Source organism: Somniosus microcephalus, chromosome 31 (assembly GCF_052327205.1).
Source record: "Somniosus microcephalus isolate GS21.2 chromosome 31, FLI_Smic_1.0, whole genome shotgun sequence".
Lineage (NCBI taxonomy): Eukaryota > Metazoa > Chordata > Chondrichthyes > Squaliformes > Somniosidae > Somniosus > Somniosus microcephalus.
The window spans coordinates 41,215,536-41,237,912 of NC_141017.1; positions in this window are offsets into that span (position 1 = coordinate 41,215,536).

Here is a 22,377-nt window from a genome sequence, read left to right on the forward strand (position 1 = left end):
CATTGATGTGCTGGAATTGTTTATCCTCAACATTTCTTCGCACATTTGGTCTAAGCAAGTCCAGACGAGATCGCAACCTTCAGTTAAAGAACATCATGGCCGGGGTCTGGTTGGTAACTGCATGTGTCGCGTTTCGGTAGGCTAATAAGAAATTGTCCACCTTATGCTGTAGTGGAATTTCATCGTCGCACATGGTCTTTATTGCCTTCTTAAAGGTTTGTACGAACCTCTCAGCCAATCCATTGGTGGCTGGATGATACGGGGCGGATGTGTAATGCCTTACCCCATTCCTTCTCATAAATTTTCGAAACTCTTCGGACACAAACTGTGGTCCATTATCAGAGCAAATCTGCTCTGGCAAGCCGTTTCTGGCAAATATGGTCCGAAGGACTGCAATCGTTTTCTCTGTAGTGGTTGAGGACATTTTTATCACCTCAGGCCACTTCGAATGTGTTAAGTCTGTGTGTTATAGTGAGAATTACTACACAGACCACAAGAGTAAATTTTAACAGGTCTTTACTAGTCGAAGATCAGGGCGGAACTGAACAATAAATCATTACACAGCACTTATATACCGGTGTGGTCACCACCGGTATTACAGTATACAGCAGCCAAGATAAAGTAGTGCAACTCTTAAAATAGTTCTCTTAAAGGTGGAACGGTTACATACACCACAATCCTCCCTTTTTAGCTTAACAGTATATATTCCCCATTAACATAACATAATAACATATATACACAACTTCATGCAAAAACAGTTCACAGATTGTCTCTCTGGAGGCTTCCTGACTCGGTCCGGATAACGCCTCGGTGGTGTAGTAGTTTTCGGTGGTGTAGTAGGTTCTTTTGGCAAGATCGATTCGGCTTGAATGCCAGTGTCGGGTTCATCTGATTCCAGTATCACCGGATCGGAGGTAGATACTATGGGTATCTCTGCTTCATCATTAGGCGTATAGAGTTGTGGAGTAGGTTGTCCCTTTTCGGATGACTCTATGTTCTGGTCAACATGGCGCCTTATTATGCTTTCACCAATGTCCACGGTATACATCAGCGGTCCTAGTCGTGTGCAAATAGTTCCAGGCTGCCATTTCTCGGTACGGTAGTCCCGGGCCAAAACTTGTTGACCTATCTGGAAGGTTCTAGTTGGCCTTTCATTCATGCCTTGAAATTGCCGGTTCTCTACGTCCCTTCTGATGTTTGGCTTGATCAAATCCAGCCGGCATCTTAGTCTTCTATTGAAAAACATCATGGCGGGAGTTTGGTTTGTAACCACATGTGTTGCATTTCTGTACGCCAACAAGAAGTTATCTACCTTATGTTGTAGATTTATGTCTTCATTACCCATGGCCTTTATGGCCTTCTTGAAGGTCTGGACAAACCTTTCAGCTAATCCATTGGTGGTGGGATGGTATGGGGCGGACGTGTAGTGCTTAACCCCATTGTTTTTTAAGAACTTCCTGAATTCTTCGGACACAAATTGCAGTCCATTATCAGAACAGATCTGTTCCGGCAGCCCATTCCTGGCAAATATGGTCCTTAATACTGTGATGGTTTTTTCCGTGGTGGTGGAGGACATCTTTATTACCTCCGGCCACTTGGAGTGTGCATCCACCGCGATTAAGAACATTGAGTCCATAAATGGACCAGCAAAGTCGATATGTACCCTTTGCCATGGAGATGAGGGCCACTCCCATGGATGTAGAGGGGCTTGTGGTGGGGCGTTTTGGACCTTCTGGCATCCTAGACAGCTCTTGGTCATTTCTTCGATGTCTCCATCGATACCTGGCCACCACACAAACGCTCTGGCTAGGTTCTTCATTTTCACTCCACCCAGATGCCCCTCGTGAAGCTCCTTTAGCACTTTATGCTGGAGTTTGGGTGGAATCACCACTCTGGATCCACACATCAAAGTTCCTCGGCACACTGACAGCTGCTCTCTTCTTTGCGAGAATGCTGGCAACAGTGGTTCGCCATGTGCTGGCCATCCCTTCACCGTTAAATCGTAGACTCGTGAGAGAGTCGGGTCATTTCTCGTTTCCTTTTCGATGGTAGAATTTGTTACTGGTAGACATTCCACTATGGTTGAGTGGAACATCTGAACTGGGTCCACTGTAGGCGCCTCTTCTACCGTTGGCAACGGTAGGCGCGATAAACCGTCAGCATTCCCATGCTGTTTTGATCCTATGTCATATTGGTGTGCCCCTAGGAAAAGGGACCACCTCTGTAGCCTTTGCGCTGTCATAATGGAAACGCCCTTTTTAGTGTTGAATATGGATACCAACGGCTGGTGGTCTGTCAGCAGTGTAAACTTCTGGCCCTGCAGGTAATGATTAAACTTCTTTACTCCCCACACCAGGCTGAGAGCCTCCCTATCTATCTGAGCATAGTTGCGCTCAGCGGAGGTCAATGATCTGGATGTAAATGCGACTGGCCTTTCCAAGCCATTTGGCAACTTGTGTGAGAGTACTGCTCCAATACCATAAGGAGAAGCATCACAAGCTAAACGAATAGGTAGCGTTGGGTTGAAATGAGCCAACACTTCCTCTGAGGTGATCAATGCCTTGCTTTTGCGAAAGGCCTTCTTACAGTCCTCGCTCCACTTCCATGGTACTTCTTTCTGCAAAAGAGCATTCAGCGGGTGCAGCACCGTGGATAGATTTGGCAGAAACTTATGGTAATAGTTAATCAACCCTAGGGATTAGACTGGACAGGGAGGGATGGGCGGCGCAGACACGATGGGCCGAAGGGCCTCTTTCTGTGCTGTAAAACTCTATGACTCTGGGGAACAACCTCAACTGGGATACATTTTCCGGAGCGGGAGCCTTCACAACAGCTTCGATCTTGTCAGGTGACTTGTGCAGCCCCTCCTGGTCAATGACATGACCACAGTACGAGATCCGTTTCTGAAAGAACTCACATTTCTGGCGATTAACTCGAAGTCCATATTCCTTCAATCTGGTGAGCACCAGTTTCAAATTTGCAAGGTGTTCCTCATCGTCATCTCCTGTAATCAGGATATCGTCCAAGTAACATTGAGTGCTTGGGATTCCCTGTAATACCTGCTCCATGGCCCTCTGCCAAATTGCTGGAGCCGAAGCCACTCCAAAAACCAGTCTATCATATCGATACAAGCCTCTGTGTGTGTTGATTGTGAGATACTGGCGCGACTCTTCCTCAACTTCCATCTGTAAGTACGCTTGCGCCAGGTCTATCTTGGTGAAGTGTTTCCCGCCAGACAATGAAGCAAAGATATCCTCAATCCGCGGAAGCGGATATTGCACCGTGTGAAGCACCGGATTAACCGTGATCTTGAAGTCTCCACAGATGCGGACCTTCCCCGGCTCCCCTGGCTTGTTACTCGATGAACGCTTCATGACGGGAACAATGGGCGTGGCCCACTCACGCCAGTCCACCTTAGACAGTACTCCTGAACGTTCTAGCCCTTCCAGCTCAGCTTCCACAGCAGGTCGTATCGCATAAGGTACCGGTCTGGCTTTGAAAAATTTTGGGTTTGCATGTTCTGCAATCTTGATTTTTGCCTTAATTCCTCTTAGTGTTCCCAGTCCCTGTTGGAACACCTCTTTAGCCTCATCCAATATTCTGGACAATCGTTCAGGTTTGACATTTTTTTCCCCGGAATCTACCGTCATTGCTTTTAGGGAGTGCCAGTCCATATTTATTTTCCTGATCCACTCCCGTCCCAGAAGTGGTGGACCTCCCTCAGGTAGTACATATAAGTCCATTCCTTGGTGTTCTTTGCCCTTGTGTATCACCTTGACTTTTATCTTTTCGATGGGGTATACTCTTTGCCCCGTGTATGTCTGCAATACTATCTCCGTATCCCGTAGGGGAATATGTGTGAATAACCTTTTGTAATCTTGCTTATTCATGACCGTCAACGCCGATCCGGTGTCCAATTCCATCTTCACTTGGACTCCTGCTATCTGCAGTGTGCCCCAGATAGTTTGTAGGTCAGCTTCCTTACTCACATTGTGAATTCTCAGACTACCCAGTTCCTTGCTGTTGGAGTCTGAATCCGAATTCTGTTCATCCGAACTCTTCTCAGCCACCTTATGTACCTTTCTGCACTTTTCCTGCGGTGACTTTTTGTTGCTGGTCTTCTTTCCTGACCGGCATACTTTAGCTATGTGACCAAGCTTGCCACATTTTCTACATTCCTGGTTTTTAAACCAGCATTGGTTCTGATCGTGTGTTGTCTTTCCACAATGATAACATTTCGTTGTACCCAAAGCCATTTGATCTACGCTGAGTACCGCTGCCTTCAGCTGCATTTCCGCAGTGCCTCTCGCTGCGGCTTCGTGCGATGCTGCAATAGTGACAGCCTTATCAAGTGTAAGAGCATTCTCTTCAAGCAGCCGCTTTTGTGTTCCCTCTTTCGACAATCCACACACGAATTTGTCTCTCAGTGCCTCTGTCAGTCTTTCCCCAAACTGACAGTATTTCGCTAGCTTACGCAGTTCAATTAAATACTCCGCGTTGCTTTCCTCTTTCAGTTGCGTTCTCGCATAAAATTTAAATCATTCCGCTAACATCAGTGGTGTGGGGTTCAAATGATTTTTCAGGACAGCAACAATTTTAGCGAAAGTCTGATCCGCCGGTTTAGCTGGTGATAGAAGATGCTTCAATAGCCCGTATGTCTTCGCACCCATTGAGTTTAGTAAGGTTAGTGCTTTATCTTCATCTGATATTTTATTTGCCTTACAATATATCTCTATGCGTTCTACATACGTGGCCCAATCTTCAACATCGGGATCGAAATCGTTGATGTTACCACGCTTAGGCATCCTCGCAATCTTCTTGAGAAACAAAAATAAATTTTTCTTTTATTTTTTTTTCAAAATGGCGGTTTCCCGCGCTTGTCTTCTTCCCCCGCCTACGAAAATGGCGGCTTCCCGCGTTTGCTTTTCTCCCCCGCTGGCTGTAATGGCGATTGCCGTATTGCTGCGTTCGCCCTCCCCAGTGGTTTTCAAATCGTGCCTCCCAGCCCCTCTTGCAGTCCGGTCCTTTCTCCCCGGCTGCGGCTGAGTTCTCCGCGGTTTTTTTTTAAATTTTCTCCCGCGCCTTACGCTGACCCGATCACTGCGCCTCACGGCCTCGGTAGCTGCCCGGCCTTTTTCACTGGTCGCGGTCGAGCTCTCTCTCGACGCTGTTGCGTCTCCCAGCCCGCTTGCAGCCCGGTCTTTTACACCGGCTGCGTTTGCATTCACCGCGGCTCCCGTGCCTTACGCTGCCCCAGTCTCAGCGCCTCTGGCCCCGACTTCTGTCCGGCTCTTTTCCCCGGCCGTGGTCGAGTTCTCCGCCCTTATATCCTCCGTTTTTCCCTCCCCTACTTCACAGCCAACGTGGCCGACTTGCTGCTCGTCGCTGATCGGCTTACCCACCACCGTGATAGAAGGGATGATCACTGCCTGTTGCTGATGGAAGACTTCGTGTCAGGATTCTTCCTTTGCTCTTCAGGCCTGCGTCTTTTCTCAGCAGGATGACGAGGGCGGATGCCTCCTCTCAACTGCCTTGGATGTATCTCTGCCGCAGGGTAAGATCGTACTCGTCGCCACTGTTAAGTCTGTGTGTTATAGTGAGAATTACGACACAGACCACAAGAGTAAATTTTAACAGGTCTTTACTAGTCGAAGATCAGGGCGGGATTGAACAATAAATCATTACACAGCACTTATATACCGGTGTGGTCACCACCGGTATTACAGTATACAGCAGCCAAGATAAAGTAGTGCAACTCTTAAAATAGTTCTCTTAAAGGTGGAACGGTTACATACACTACAGAATGAGCATTCACTGCTATTAAGAACATTGAGTCCATGAATGGACCAGCAAAATCAATATGCACCTGTTGCCATGGAGAGGAGGGCCACTCCCATGGGTGTAGAGGGGCATGTGGCGGTGCATTTTGGACCTTCTGGCATCCTGAGCAGCTCTTAATAATAATAATTCAACTTCATTGTCATTGTACAATGCACAACGAAATGTGATCTTGCAAGCTCCCATGAGTCCAGTACAAATAACGTTAACATTAAACGTAAATAGCACCGTCCTGGGAAAAGCAAACACGCTGCGTCTGTGCGCGCCGCCATTCCATTTCCACCATTCCTCCTGTCCGACAATCTTCAGCCCAACGCCCGGGCCTGCTCACCAGCCGCCCCTCCTGGGGCTCCTTCTGTGACCTTCTCACCAACCACCCTTCCTCGGGGCTCCTTCCGTGACCTTCTGCACCTGGTCTTCCCTGATGGTCACCCCTCCAGGTACTAACCAGGCCTGGCTCTGCTTAGCTTCCAAGCCTTGCCAGTGACCCTGTCCCTAGTCCCAGGAACAGGGCTTTCTGGGTTAGGTCTTCGATTTGTTGATCGATTCCCGGCCACCACACATAAGCCCGAGCAAGGCTTTTCATTTTCACTCCCCCCAGATGACCTTCATGAAGCTCATTTAGCACTCTCTCCCTTAACTTGGGTGGAATCACCACTCTGGATCCACACATCACTGTCCCCTGACATACTGACAGCTGTTCTCTTCTGGATGAGAATGCTGGCAACAGTGAGTCACCATGTGTTGGCCATCCCCTCACCGTCAAGTCATATACCCGAGACAGCGTCGGATCATTGCGGGTCTCCTTCTCTATATCCGTGTTCGTTACTGGCAATCGTTCAATTATTGACGAATAAAATATTTCGATAGGGTCCACTGCTGGTGCTTCCTCCACAGTAGGCAGTGGCAGGCACGATAGCCCATCAGCGTTTCCATGCTGTTTCGTGCCTTTATATTCTATTTCATATTGATTCGCCCCTAGAAACAGGGACCATCTTTGTAACCGTTGTGCAGTCATCACTGGAACGCCCTTCTTAGGATTAAAGATGGAGACAAGTGGTTGGTGGTCAGTCAGCAAGGTGAACTTCTGCCCATGCAGATAGTGGTTGAATTTTTTTACTCCCCATACTAGGCTGAGGGCCTCCCTGTCAATCTGGGCGTAGTTGCGCTCGGCTGAGGTTAGTGACCGAGACGCAAAGGCTACTGGCCTCTCCAACCCGTCTGGGAATTTGTGCGACAGCACCGCTCCAATACCATAGGGTGATGCATCACATGCCAAACGAATTGGTAGTGCTGGATTGAAATGGGCCAACACCTCTTTTGATGTGATCAATTCTTTACACTTCTGGAAAGCTCGTCTACGTTCGTCATTCCACTTCCATGGTACCCCTGTTTGCAGTAGGGTGTTCAGTGGGTGTAATACCGTGGACAAATTTGGTAAGAACTTATGGTAGTAGTTTACCAGCCCGAGGAACGACCTCAGTTGTGACACATTTTCCGGTGCTGGAGCCTTGACTACTGCCTCAATCTTTTCAGGGGACTTATGTAACCCCTCTGCATCGATGATGTGGCCACAATACGAGATCTGCTTCTGGAAAAACTCGCACTTGTGGCGATTAGCTCGTAGCCCATATTCCTTTAATCTCGTGAGCACCTTCTCCAAGTTGGCGAGGTGATCACTGTCATTTTCGCCTGTGACCAGGATGTCGTCCAAATAACACTGGGTCCCTGGAATCCCTTGTAGGACTTGATCCATCGCCCTTTGCCAAATAGCCGGAGCCGATGCTACCCCGAACACCAGCCGGTTGTATTGATAAAGACCTTTATGAGTGTTAATCGTAAGGTATTGTTTCGAGGCTTCTTCTACCTCCATTTGCAAGTACGCCTGGGCTAGATCAATTTTGGTGAAGCGTTTACCTCCAGATAGCGAGGCGAAAATATCCTCAATTCGTGGAAGCGGATATTGTACCGTGTGAAGGACTGGGTTCACTGTCACCTTAAAATCCCCACCGATGCGGACCTTCTTTGGTTCCCCAGGCGTATTACTCAACGACCTCTTCATTACAGGAATGATGGGTGTAACCCACTCGCTCCAGTCTACTTTGGACAGTACTCCTGAACGTTCCAACATTTCCAGCTCTGCTTCGTCAGCTGGTCTGATCGCATAAGGCACTGGTCTGGCCTTAAGAAACTTTGGGCTTGCATTTCCCTCTATTTTAATCGTTGCTGTTATGCCTTTTAGTGCTCCGAGTCCCTCCTGGAACACTTCTTTTGCGTCAGTTAGCATTTTTGACAGTTGTCCAGGTGTGACGTCGTCATCCTTTTTGGCCTCAACCTTCAGTGCCTGTATGGAATGCCAATCTAATTGTATCTTCCGGATCCATTCACGTCCTAGCAGTGGTGGTCCTCCATCTGGCAATACATATATATCCATTTTAGGTATTTCCTGGCCTTTATATATCACTTTCACCCTTATTTTTCCTTTGGGGTAGACTTTTTGCCCCGTGTACGTCTTCAAGACAATCTCTGTAGCTTTCAAGGGTATATGTGAAAATAGCCGCTTGTAGTCCCTTTGGTTTATGACTGTTAGGGCTGATCCTGTGTCCAATTCCATTTTCACTTGGACTCCGTCTATCTTGAGTGCAACCCAGATAGTCTGGTGATCCTCCATTTTGGTTACCTTATGTAGTTTCAGACAACCCAGCTCCTTGCTTCTGGAGTCTGTGTCACTTTTCTGTTCGTCTGAACTACTGTCCCTCACCTTGTGTACCTTTTTGTACTTCTCCTGTGGAGATTTCTTACTGTTGGTTTTCTTCCCAGACCTGCAGACTCTTGCTATGTGTCCTGCTTTTCCACACTGTCTGCACACTTGGTCCTTGAACCAACAATCCTTCTGGTCATGTGTTGTTCTGCCGCAGTGATAGCACTTCCCTGTTCCATAGGACATTTCATTGGTGCCATATTCTTGCGGTCTCCGTTGTATCTCTGCAGCGCCCCTTGCGGCTGCTTCGTGTGATACTGCCATACTGAAAGCCTTGTCCAGCGTAAGATCCTTTTCTGATAGAAGCCGTTTCTGGGTTCCTTCACTTTGCAGCCCACACACAAACTTGTCCCTTAACGTATCTGCTAGTCCCGCTCCAAACTGGCAGTGTTTCGATAGCTTGCGCAGTTCCGTTCGGTACTCAGCATTGCTTTCGTCTTTGTGTTGGTTCCTTTTATGGAACTTAAATCGTTCTGCTATCAGCAGTGGTGTGGGGTTTAAGTGGTCCTGTAGGATTTCTACTATGCTTTCGAAATTCTTGTTCACAGGCTTCTCTGGGGTTATTAGGTTTCGCAGTAACCCATAAGTTTTTGCACCCGTGGAATTTAACAAAACCAGTGCTTTCCTAGCATCTGGCACTTCATTCGCCCTGCAGTACACCTCAATACGTTCCACATATGTCGCCCAATCTTCGACTTCATTGTCGAACGTAGAGATACTGCCACTCTTCGGCATCCCTGGGTGTGATTTAACTGTCAAAAATGGCGTTTCCCGCGCTTCCCCTTCTTCTCCGCTGGCACAAAATGGCATCTCCCGTGCTTTCCTTCCTTCCCGCGCTCGCCCTTCTTCTCCGCTGTGGCTTCTAAAAATGGCGTCTCCCGCGCTCTTCCTTCTTCTCCGCGGCTCAATGGCGTCTCCCGCGCTCTCCCCGCGGACGCTGTTCAGCCCTTGAGCCCTGGCTGTGCTCTGCGCGTTCTTTTTTTTTTTTTTTCGTGCGCCTTTCCCGTTTCCGCCGCTCGGTCCTGAACCCGGCTGTTGCTTTACCCTCTCTTTCTCCGTTTTGTTTTTCCTCGACGCCGCTCGGTTTTCAACCCCCGGCTGCGCCCTGTGCGCTTCACCCTCTGTCTTACCCCGTCGACGCTGCTCGGCTTTCTCTCCGCCGTCGGTCGGCTCCAGCCGCCGCTGTCCGGGAAGGGTCTGCGCTGTACCTGTCGTCAGTCTATTGCTGATCGTCGTGGCTGGGGAACCAAGCCCGGCTCTCCACAGCCTCCCCTGCGATGTTCACTCTCTGCCGGACGACTGGGCGGTTGCTCGTGGTCGACGCCCGTGCTTCTGGCCTCGACTTGCTTCCACCGCCCTCCCGGAGCGAATCCTCGAAGGTAAATGCAGAGTTGTCACTGTTAGATCCGTGATTCTTAGAGCATGATGTTTTTCAATAACCACACGGATGCTGTAACTGAACAATCAACAGGTATTTACTGGAGTAGGGTAATCTCAAGACTGGGGTACAGAGGCATGCTCAAGGCTTATATACAGGTGTGGTCACTGCCGGTACTACAGTATACAGGAGCTGTAAAAGTAGTTCTCTCCTAAAGGTACATAGACTACAGGGGGGAGCTCGGAGTGATGTCCAGTTGAGGGGAGCTCGGAGTGATGTCCAGTTGGGGGGAGCTGGGAGTGATGTCCAGTTGAGGGGAGCTCGGAGTGATGTCCAGTTGGGGGGAGCTGGGAGTGATGTCCAGTTGAGGGGAGCTCGGAGTGATGTCCAGTTGAGGGGAGCTGGGAGTGATGTCCAGTTGAGGGGAGCTGGGAGTGATGTCCAGTTGAGGGGAGCTCGGAGTGATGTCCAGTTGAGGGGAGCTGGGAGTGATGTCCAGTTGAGGGGAGCTCGGAGTGATGTCCAGTTGAGGGGAGCTGGGAGTGATGTCCAGTTGGGGGGAGCTCGGAGTGATGTCCAGTTGAGGGGAGCTCGGAGTGATGTCCAGTTGAGGGGAGCTGGGAGTGATGTCCAGTTGAGGGGAGCTCGGAGTGATGTCCAGTTGAGGGGAGCTCGGAGTGATGTCCAGTTGGGGGGAGCTGGGAGTGATGTCCAGTTGAGGGGTGCTCGGAGTGATGTCCAGTTGAGGGGAGCTCGGAGTGATGTCCAGTTGAGGGGAGCTCGGAGTGATGTCCAGTTGAGGGGAGCTCGGAGTGATGTCCAGTTGAGGGGAGCTGGGAGTGATGTCCAGTTGAGGGGAGCTCGGAGTGATGTCCAGTTGAGGGGAGCTCGGAGTGATGTCCAGTTGGGGGGAGCTGGGAGTGATGTCCAGTTGAGGGGTGCTCGGAGTGATGTCCAGTTGAGGGGAGCTCGGAGTGATGTCCAGTTGAGGGTATATCAGGGACTCAGTGGGGGATTATTGCCCTGTGCCACACTCTGTGTTGAAACCTGCTGCACTGACCCCACCAAACAGCAGGTTTCCGAAGCTCAAGGAAAACCTTTCGTCCTCCTGATTCAGAAATCGAATATTTGGCAATGTTTCAAATACAAAACCTCAAAATGAAACCATTGCTTCGACAGCCATTTTACAGTAATCAGCATCAGCAGTGACATCACTCAGATCCAGCACCTTCCTTTCTCATTTCTCGCTCAGCCTCTCTCTGCTCGACTCTCTCTCTCACCCTCCAAATAATTCTATTTCATAAAAACCATGTGTCTCTCTGCCACCCACTCACTCAAACATGGAATAATAATCACAGCAAGTTCACTGATGCACGCCAGCAACCTACAAAGTATGATGGGAAATTTAAAAATGAGGAATCTGCCTCCACAGGATTTACTATTTCCATCTCTGTTTTTCACCGTGAGCTGTCATTCTGGTCAGTGAGAGACAATCAGAGCTGAAAATCTACGCTGACATATTTCTGAGCTCTGTAGGAGTAAACACACAATGGATTTTCCACTAAAAAAGAAACACTTACATTTATATAGTGCCTTTCACGACCACCGGACGTCTCAAAGTGCTTTACAGCCAATGAAGTACTTTTTGAAGTGTAGTCACTGTTGTAATGTGGGAAACGCAGCAGCCAATTTGTGCACAGCAAGCTCCCACAAACAGCAATGTGATAATGACCAGATAATCTGTTTTTGTTATGTTGATTGAGGGATAAATATTGGTTCGGACACCGGGGAGAACTCCCCTGCTCCTCTTCAAAATAGCGCCATGGGATCTTTTACGTCCACCTGAGAGCAGACAGGGCCTCGGTTTAACGTCCCCTCTGAAAGACGGCACCTCCGACAGTGCAGCACTCCCTCAGTACTGCACCTCCGACAGTGCGGCGCTCCCTCAGTACTGCCCCTCCGACAGTGCAGCCCCCCCTCAGTACTGCCCCTCCGACAGTGCAGCGCTCCCTCAGTACTGCCCCTCCGACAGTGCGGCGCTCCCTCAGTACTGCCCCTCCGACAGTGCAGCGCTCCCTCAGTACTGCCCCTCCGACAGTGCGGCGCTCCCTCAGTACTGCCCCTCCGACAGTGCAGCGCTCCCTCAGTACTGCCCCTCCGACAGTGCGGCGCTCCCTCAGTACTGCCCCTCCGACAGTGCAGCACTCCCTCAGTACTGCCCCTCCGACAGTGCAGCGCTCCCTCAGTACTGCCCCTCCGACAGTGCAGCACTCCCTCAGTACTGCACCTCCGACAGTGCGGCACTCCCTCAGTACTGCCCCTCCGACAGTGCAGCCCTCCCTCAGTACTGCCCCTCTGACAGTGCGGCGCTCCCTCAGTACTGCCCCTCTGACAGTGCGGTGCTCCCTCAGTACTGCCCCTCCGACAGTGCAGCACTCCCTCAGTACTGCCCCTCCGACAGTGCGGTGCTCCCTCAGTACTGCCCCTCCGACAGTGCAGCACTCCCTCAGTACTGCCCCTCCGACAGTGCGGTGCTCCCTCAGTACTGCCCCTCCGACAGTGCAGCACTCCCTCAGTACTGCCCCTCCGACAGTGCAGCCCTCCCTCAGTACTGCCCCTCCGACAGTGCGGCACTCCCTCAGCACTGCCCCTCCGACAGTGCAGCACTCCCTCAGCACTGCCCCTCCGACAGTGCGGCACTCCCTCAGTACTGCCCCTCCGACAGTGCGGCACTCCCTCAGCACTGCCCCTCCGACAGTGCAGCACTCCCTCAGTACTGCCCCTCCGACAGTGCGGCGCTCCCTCAGTACTGCCCCTCCGACAGTGCGGCACTCCCTCAGTACTGCCCCTCCGACAGTGCGGCGCTCCCTCAGTACTGCCCCTCCGACAGTGCGGCACTCCCTCAGTACTGCCCCTCCGACAGTGCGGCACTCCCTCAGTACTGCCCCTCCGACAGTGCGGCACTCCCTCAGTACTGCCCCTCCGACAGTGCGGCACTCCCTCAGTACTGCCCCTCCGACAGTGCAGCACTCCCTCAGCACTGCACTGGAGTGTCAGCCTAGATTTATGTGCTCAAGTCCCTGGAGTGGGACTTTGATCCCACAACCTTCTGACTCAGAGGCGAGTGTGCTAACCCCTAACCTGTTTCATATGAGAATAAACCCCCACAATATATGGGATAAACTCCTGCACTGTGCAGGGCGAAGTACATGCACTGTATAAGGATGAACAGCTGCTTTATACAGGGAATAAGGACCTGCATTTTGTTAATGATAAACAACTACACTACGGAGGGATAACCCCTGCATTATATAGGGACAAACACTGGTACAGTGAAACCTCTCAATTACGGACACCTTAGGGACTTGCATCAGATGACCTTATTTTCAAGATGGTCATGGTATGTACTGTAAAAAATTCCCAACAATCCTGAAGAACTAGCTGAGAGTATGATCAGCACCTAATCAGTTGCAACAATGCTAAGAGCGTAGTTTGGAAGCAGATATAACAACAAAACTGAGGTTGCAAGTACAGTATCTGCACAGTGGAACCTTTTCCTAATGACACTCTCGGAAGATGGAAAACCGTAGCACGTGGGGTCGAGTCTGTGCGCATCCCCTGGGTTAGATTATGAGGAGAGATTACAAAAACGATTCTTGCATTCCCTGGAATATAGAACGGTAAGGGGTGATCTTTTGGCGGTTTCCAGGATTTTGAAAGGAATTGACAGGGCAGATAGAGAAACTTTTTCCGCTGGTGGGGGAGTCGAGCAGACGGGGACAGAATTGGTGAGTGTCTGTTTGTACAGGCGTCACTGTATTATCTCCGCCGTGGCTCAGTGGCAGCACTCTCACCTCTGCCTTAGAAGGTCATCAGTTCAAGTCCCACTTAGTGTGGTTCACACAGAAGGAAATCAGTCAAACTAACCTGGACCCACATTTAACAAGTACACTGGGATGTCTGCAGAGCCATGCTGAAGTACAAGTGAACGTTGTGTGACCTGGCCTACTGAGCACAGACTGAAGGGGTGCACCTTGCATCAAGATGCAACAACTCAGCACACAGTATGCACCAATCTGTCGCAAGAACAGAAAATGCTCCTGCCAATTCATGGCCAACTGTGTTCTCCCTCAGATCATTGGAAGAGAGATGTGGGCTATCACTGCACTTAGCTAGGCCACTGACCCATTTTGTGTGCTCCTGCTTTGATTTTCTTTCACTTTTCCCATTTACTTCCTTTTTTTTGAATGCTTCCGTTCTCTCGTTTCCCCCCCCTCACCCTTCCCCATCTCTCCCCCACCCCAATTTGCTTCAATCCCCCCCAACCCTTCTCATCAAGGCACAGCGAGAGCGGCGAGGCTAAAAGGAACGGGACCGGAGGAGAGAGAGCACAGCGAGAGCGGCGAGGATAAAAGGAGCGGGACCGGAGGAGAGAGAGCACAGCGAGAGCGGTGAGGATAAAAGGAGCGGGACCGGAGGAGAGAGAGCACAGCGAGAGCGGGGGGATAAAAGGAGCGGGACCGGAGGAGAGAGAGCACAGCGAGAGCGGTGAGGATAAAAGGAGCGGGACCAGAGGAGAGTGAGCACAGCGAGAGCGGTGAGGATAAAAGGAGCGGGACCGGAGGAGAGAGAGCACAGCGAGAGCGGGGGGATAAAAGGAGCGGGACCGGAGGAGAGAGAGCACAGCGAGAGCGGTGAGGATAAAAGGAGCGGGACCAGAGGAGAGAGAGCACAGCGAGAGCGGGGGGGATAAAAGGAGCGGGACCGGAGGAGAGAGAGCACAGCGAGAGCGGTGAGGATAAAAGGAGCGGGACCGGAGGAGAGAGAGCACAGCGAGAGCGGTGAGGATAAAAGGAGCGGGGCCGGAGGAGAGAGAGCACAGCGAGAGCGGTGAGGATAAAAGGAGCGGGACCGGAGGAGAGAGAGCACAGCGAGAGCGGGGGGATAAAAGGAGCGGGACCGGAGGAGAGAGAGCACAGCGAGAGCGGTGAGGATAAAAGGAGCGGGACCAGAGGAGAGAGAGCACAGCGAGAGCGGGGGGATAAAAGGAGCGGGACCGGAGGAGAGAGAGCACAGCGAGAGCGGTGAGGATAAAAGGAGCGGGACCGGAGGAGAGAGAGCACAGCGAGAGCGGTGAGGATAAAAGGAGCGGGACCGGAGGAGAGAGAGCACAGCGAGAGCGGTGAGGATAAAAGGAGCGGGACCGGAGGAGAGAGAGCACAGCGAGAGCGGGGGGGATAAAAGGAGCGGGACCGGAGGAGAGAGAGCACAGCGAGAGCGGTGAGGATAAAAGGAGCGGGACCGGAGGAGGGAGAGCACAGCGAGAGCGGTGAGGATAAAAGGAGCGGGACCGGAGGAGAGAGAGCACAGCGAGAGCGGGGGGATAAAAGGAGCGGGACCGGAGGAGAGAGAGCACAGCGAGAGCGGGGGGGATAAAAGGAGCGGGACCGGAGGAGAGAGAGCACAGCGAGAGCGGTGAGGGTAAAAGGAGCGGGACCGGAGGAGAGAGAGCACAGCGAGAGCGGGGGGGATAAAAGGAGCGGGACCAGAGGAGAGAGAGCACAGCGAGAGCGGGGGGATAAAAGGAGCGGGACCGGAGGAGAGAGAGCACAGCGAGAGCGGGGGGATAAAAGGAGCGGGACCGGAGGAGAGAGAGCACAGCGAGAGCGGGGGGATAAAAGGAGCGGGACCAGAGGAGAGAGAGCACAGCGAGAGCGGGGGGATAAAAGGAGCGGGACCGGAGGAGAGAGAGCACAGCGAGAGCGGTGAGGATAAAAGGAGCGGGACCGGAGGAGAGAGAGCACAGCGAGAGCGGGGGGATAAAAGGAGCGGGACCGGAGGAGAGAGAGCACAGCGAGAGCGGGGGGATAAAAGGAGCGGGACCGGAGGAGAGAGAGCACAGCGAGAGCGGGGGGATAAAAGGAGCGGGACCGGAGGAGAGAGAGCACAGCGAGAGCGGGGGGATAAAAGGAGCGGGACCGGAGGAGAGAGAGCACAGCGAGAGCGGGGGGATAAAAGGAGCGGGACCGGAGGAGAGAGAGCACAGCGAGAGCGGTGAGGATAAAAGGAGCGGGACCGGAGGAGGGAGAGCACAGCGAGAGCGGGGGGGATAAAAGGAGCGGGACCGGAGGAGAGAGAGCACAGCGAGAGCGGGGGGGATAAAAGGAGCGGGACCGGAGGAGAGAGAGCACAGCGAGAGCGGGGGGATAAAAGGAGCGGGACCGGAGGAGAGAGAGCACAGCGAGAGCGGGGGGGATAAAAGGAGCGGGACCGGAGGAGGGAGAGCACAGCGAGAGCGGTGAGGATAAAAGGAGCGGGACCGGAGGAGAGAGAGCACAGCGAGAGCGGGGGGATAAAAGGAGCGGGACCGGAGGAGGGAGAGCACAGCGAGAGCGGGGGGATAAAAGGAGCGGGACCGGAGGAGAGAGAGCACAGCGAGAGCGGTGAGGATAAAAGGAGCGAGACCGGAGGAGAGAGAGCACAGCGAGAGCGGTGAGGATAAAAGGAGCGGGACCGGAGGAGAGAGAGCACAGCGAGAGCGGTGAGGATAAAAGGAGCGGGACCGGAGGAGAGAGAGCACAGCGAGAGCGGGGGGGATAAAAGGAGCGGGACCGGAGGAGAGAGAGCACAGCGAGAGCGGTGAGGATAAAAGGAGCGGGACCGGAGGAGAGAGAGCACAGCGAGAGCGGGGGGATAAAAGGAGCGGGACCGGAGGAGAGAGAGCACAGCGAGAGCGGTGAGGATAAAAGGAGCGGGACCGGAGGAGAGAGAGCACAGCGAGAGCGGGGGGATAAAAGGAGCGGGACCGGAGGAGAGAGAGCACAGCGAGAGCGGTGAGGATAAAAGGAGCGGGACCGGAGGAGAGAGAGCACAGCGAGAGCGGGGGGATAAAAGGAGCGGGACCGGAGGAGAGAGAGCACAGCGAGAGCGGTGAGGATAAAAGGAGCGGGACCGGAGGAGAGAGAGCACAGCGAGAGCGGGGGGGATAAAAGGAGCGGGGCCGGAGGAGAGAGAGCACAGCGAGAGCGGGGGGATAAAAGGAGCGGGACCGGAGGAGAGAGAGCACAGCGAGAGCGGGGGGATAAAAGGAGCGGGACCGGAGGAGAGAGAGCACAGCGAGAGCGGGGGGGATAAAAGGAGCGGGGCCGGAGGAGAGAGAGCACAGCGAGAGCGGTGAGGATAAAAGGAGCGGGACCGGAGGAGAGAGAGCACAGCGAGAGCGGTGAGGATAAAAGGAGCGGGACCGGAGGAGAGAGAGCACAGCGAGAGCGGGGGGATAAAAGGAGCGGGACCGGAGGAGAGAGAGCACAGCGAGAGCGGGGGGATAAAAGGAGCGGGACCGGAGGAGAGAGAGCACAGCGAGAGCGGGGGGATAAAAGGAGCGGGACCGGAGGAGAGAGAGCACAGCGAGAGCGGGGGGATAAAAGGAGCGGGACCGGAGGAGAGAGAGCACAGCGAGAGCGGTGAGGATAAAAGGAGCGGGACCGGAGGAGAGAGAGCACAGCGAGAGCGGTGAGGATAAAAGGAGCGGGACCGGAGGAGGGAGAGCACAGCGAGAGCGGGGGGATAAAAGGAGCGGGACCGGAGGAGGGAGAGCACAGCGAGAGCGGGGGGATAAAAGGAGCGGGACCGGAGGAGAGAGAGCACAGCGAGAGCGGGGGGGATAAAAGGAGCGGGACCGGAGGAGGGAGAGCACAGCGAGAGCGGTGAGGATAAAAGGAGCGGGACCAGAGGAGAGAGAGCACAGCGAGAGCGGTGAGGATAAAAGGAGCGGGACCGGAGGAGAGAGAGCAAAAAAAATCAAGGAGTGTGTCGGGACTGTAGTGTGCGGGAGTTTGTGGACAGCGAGACTGTCCCGGATTCCCAGATCTGCAGGAAATGTCTCTGCCTTCAGTCACTCCGGCTCAGAGTCATTGAGCTGGAGTGCGAGTTGGAGACACTCCAAAACATAAGGGAGGGGAGGAATTTCTGGACAGTTTTATCCAGAATGCAGTCACAACCCAGAGGAAAGCACAAGTTCAGGAAGGGGAGGGTGTGACGGCTAGGGAGACGGGTAGCGGGGATTTAGGAGAGGTTGAGAAGGAGGTCCCGCAGACACTGATCCTGTCCAACAGGTACGATGTACTTGCTACCTGTGAGGACAAGGAGAAAGACTGCAGGGAGGACAGCCACGATGTAGACCGAGGCACCGTGGCTCAGGAGGCTGTCCAAGGTGGGGAAGAGCCGAATAGAAATCTGGTAGTGATAGGGGATTCTATAATTAGGGGGATAGATAATGTCCTCTGCAGCCAAGAACGAGAATCCCAAAGGGTGTGTTGCCAGGGTAAGCGATATCTCTGGAGAGGAATCTGGAAAGGGAGGGGGTACATCCAGTTGTCGTGGTCCATATTGGAACAAACAACATAGGTAGAAACAGGGAGGAGGTCCTGCTGAAGGAGTATCAGGAGTTAGGTGTGAAATTAAAAAGTAGGACTTTGAGGGTAATAATCTCTGGATTATTGCCTGAGCCACGTGCAAATTGACATAGTGTAACAGTCAGATCAGGAGAATTAACACGTGGCTAAAGGGCTGGTGTGGGAAAGAGGGGTTCCTTTTCATGGGACACTGGCACCAGTACTAGGACAGAAAGGAGCTGTACCGATGGGACGGGCTCCACCTGAACTGGGATGGAACTCATGTCCAAGCGGAAAGGGTAAATAGGGAGGTGGCAAAGGCTTTAAACTAGTGAGACAGGGGGAGGGATCTACAAGAAATGAAACCAGACTAAATATAAACAAAACCGGAAAGGAGAGCATAGGAAAGAGTAAAGTAAGGAGGGACACTGATGGCCAGGGAATAAATAGAGTTATAGAACAGGAGTTTAAAAAGATGGTTAAAAATAAAGTGAGAGGAACTGCTATTAAAAATGAGTTAATCTGTCGTCTCTTCGCCAGGAGCAAGCGGAAGCCAAGCGCAGGCAGCGCAAGGAGCGCCCGTCAACCCAAGCACCCCACCCACCCGCCCCTTCAACCACCGTCTGCCCCACCTGTGACAGACTGTAGGTCCCGCATTGGACTCATCAGTCACCTGAGAACTCATTTTTAATGTGGAAGCAAGTCATCCTCGGTTCCAAGGGACTGCCTAAGAGAGAGAATCTGTCTGTACAGCAATGCACACAGTGTCCGTAATAAAACAGGGGAACAGGAGGCAATCATGCGTTGCAAGGAATCAGACATAGCAGGGATTACTGAGACATTGCTACGGAAAAATCAGGACTGGGAATTAAACATTGCAGTGTATAACATATTTAGAAAAGATAGAGAGGGGAAAAGGGGTGGTGGAGTAGCTGTACTTATTAGGGATAACATAATGGCAGTAGAAAAAAGCGACGCAGCGATCAGCAAGACAGAAATAGAATCCATGTGGATAGAGATAAAAGATAAAGGCCTAGAAATCCGGTATAGCCGCGTTTGGGGCGCTAGTCCTGGCGATGCGCAAAGTTTAGCGCCAGGCACAATTTAGCGCCGCCTAGCGCGATATTGGGTTGCAGCGCCCCTAAAGGTGATAGCGGCACTAAATCAGGCGCTGTACGCTACTCTTAAGGCGCTAACCCGGCGGCGCAACCCAATTTCGCGGCGGCAGGGCGCAGCAAGGGTGCTGTCAATAATCACTTTCCCTGAGACACACTGGCGCCGGCCAGCTCTTAAAGGGGCAGGTCAATTGGCATCATCAGACACACTCACCGCCTTGTAGGCCTTCAAAGCGGTGGGAGCCTACCTGTGGCGCACCAGCCTAGCAGGACATGGAAAGGGTGAGGCAGAGGGCGGAACGCCTCACTGATGGGGCATTGGATGCTTTGGTTGGCGCAGTGGAATCAAGGCCAAGGAAGATGGTCGGAATGTGATTTATGTTTTGGACAGTCTCCCGGGTGTGAGAGGCAGTTACGTGTCAGTGTATTAGTTTTGCTTTCTGTTGCCATAGCTTTCTCATGTTTGAAGGAACCACATTTTGTGTAATGAAACACTTTCTTCATTTACAATGGCCATGCCTCCTATTTACATGCATCTTGCCCTTCACAGGCTTGGGGGTATCAGACCGGTTCCATTCCTGTTCTTGGAATGGCAGCAAGCATTCCGTGAGAGGGGCCTAGAAGCTACTTCTAATCAGCCTCTGACGCGCAGCCTGAGAAGAGCCGCTCGCGTAGAAGTTCAGGCCGGCAGGCATCTTCTCAGCCATCGACAGAGATGTCCTGCACCTTATCTGAGGCTGCAGATCTGGCAGAAGCAGCTGGCACAGCTCAGTCATCACCTCCTTTCTAAATCGCAGCCTTCTGACACACTGCTCCTCCGGCATGTTCATGTAGGAAAACTGCTGTCGGAAAACCCTGCCAGCGTAAGGTCTGCTGTGGCGACGTCTGTTGGCCCTCCTCCGTCTGGCCATGCCCGCCCCCCTCTCCCAGCGTCTCAGTGCCCTTTCCAGATGATTCAGCAGCAGGGCGTTCCCCTCCAATGCAGCCCCCATAATAAGTGCCCACAGGAAGGTTCCCCATTGTCAAGGCTCACCAACAGCAAGGTGATGGTCAGAAGGCTGAAGATCGTCTGCCTGCGCTGGCTCAGTGGTCAAATGGCTCTCAGTGTGCAGCTCAGCAACTCTTTGTAGCTCTCGAGGAAGTTGTGCTCCAAAAATGGCTGCCGCTTTTCAACCACACCAGTCCCCTTTAAATAACGCTCCTCCAGCCCGAGAGCGACTTGGTAAGGTCCAGGTAAGCTGTCACTATTAGCGCCAGGCGCTACGGAGGTGGGGGGGGCGCCACTGAATTACCGGTCCGGGGCGCCCAAAAGGCGTTGCACACTCAAATGACGTCATAATCAGCCTGCGCCCATGAGCGGGCGCTAAGATTTAGCGCCGGCGCTAAATGCATGCTCAATATGGGGCGAGACGCTAGGCGCCTTGCGCCCGCCCGGAAATTGGCTAGCGCCCCACTTCTCGGCCTCTTTAGGCGTTAATCGGTGGCGCTAACAACCGAATTTCTCCCCAAAGGATTAATCACACTAATAAGGGTAGTCTACAGGCCACCTAATGGTGGAAAGGATGTGGAGGAAGAAACATGCAGACAAATTGGAGAAATGAGTAAAAAAACATAGAATAATAATCATGGGAGATTTCAACTATCCAGATATTAAATGGACAGAAGAGGTAGGTAAAGGGGATAAGGGAATGGAGTTCCTACAATGTGTACAGGACTCCTTTCTAACCCAATTATGTAAAAAGCCCAACAAGGGAGGATTCGCTATTAGATCTAGTAATGGGGAATGAACCAGAGCAGATAAGAGAAGTAAAAGTAGGGGAACATCTGGGCAATAGTGACCATAATATAATACTCTTTAAGATAATAATTGAGAAGGACATAGGTATGACAAAGACCAGGGTAATAGATTGGAGAAAAGCTGATTTTGAGGGGCTGAGAATAGAACTTGGGAAAATAAAATGGACAACTGTATTGGCAAACAATGAAGTAGAAAAGCAATGGGAAACATTTAAAACGATGTTCAACAGAGTCCAGGAAAAATATATTCCGCTAATAAACAAGAACAAGCTAAACACTAATGAGACTCCATGGATGAATAAAGACATAAGGGAAAAATTGAGGGTAAGGAAAGAGGCCTACATTAAGTACATGGACCGCAGGGGAGAGCATGATGAGAGAATATGAAGGGATGAAGAGAGAAGCCAAAAAAACAGTTAGGGAGGCAAAGAGGAATTATGAAATTAAATTATCAAGGAACATAAAACAAAATGGTAAAATATTTTACAGGTACATCAATAAAAAAAGGAAGGTTGGGATGGGAATCGGGCCATTAAGGGATGGAGATGATAATACCACAGGTAGCGATAGAGAGATGGCAGAGATATTAAATAATTACTTTGCTTCAGTATTTACTAGGGAGATAGAACAGGTGGGGATGATAGTGGATGATGAGATTAATATTGAGTTAACTGCATTTAAAATAAAACGAGGAGATATACTAAATAAACTAATGAAAATCAAAGAGGATCAAATCCCTGGTCTGGACGGATTACATCCGCGCATTTAAAAAGAATCTAGGGAAGAGATAGCAGAGGCATTACTACACATATTTAGTAATTCGTTAGAAAAAGGTGTAGTGTCAGAGGACTGGTGGATAGCTAACGTAATATCTATATTTATTTAAGAAGGGAGATAGAACATGTCCAGGGAACGATAGACCAGTCAGCTTAACATCGGTGGTAGGAAAAATAATGGAATCCCGACTAAAGGAGAAAACAAGAACATCTAGAAATGAAAAATATAATAAATAGTCAGCATGGATTTCAAAAGGGAAAGTCTTGCTTGACCAACCTCATTGAATTTTTTGAAGAGGTAACAGAGAGTGGAAGGCCT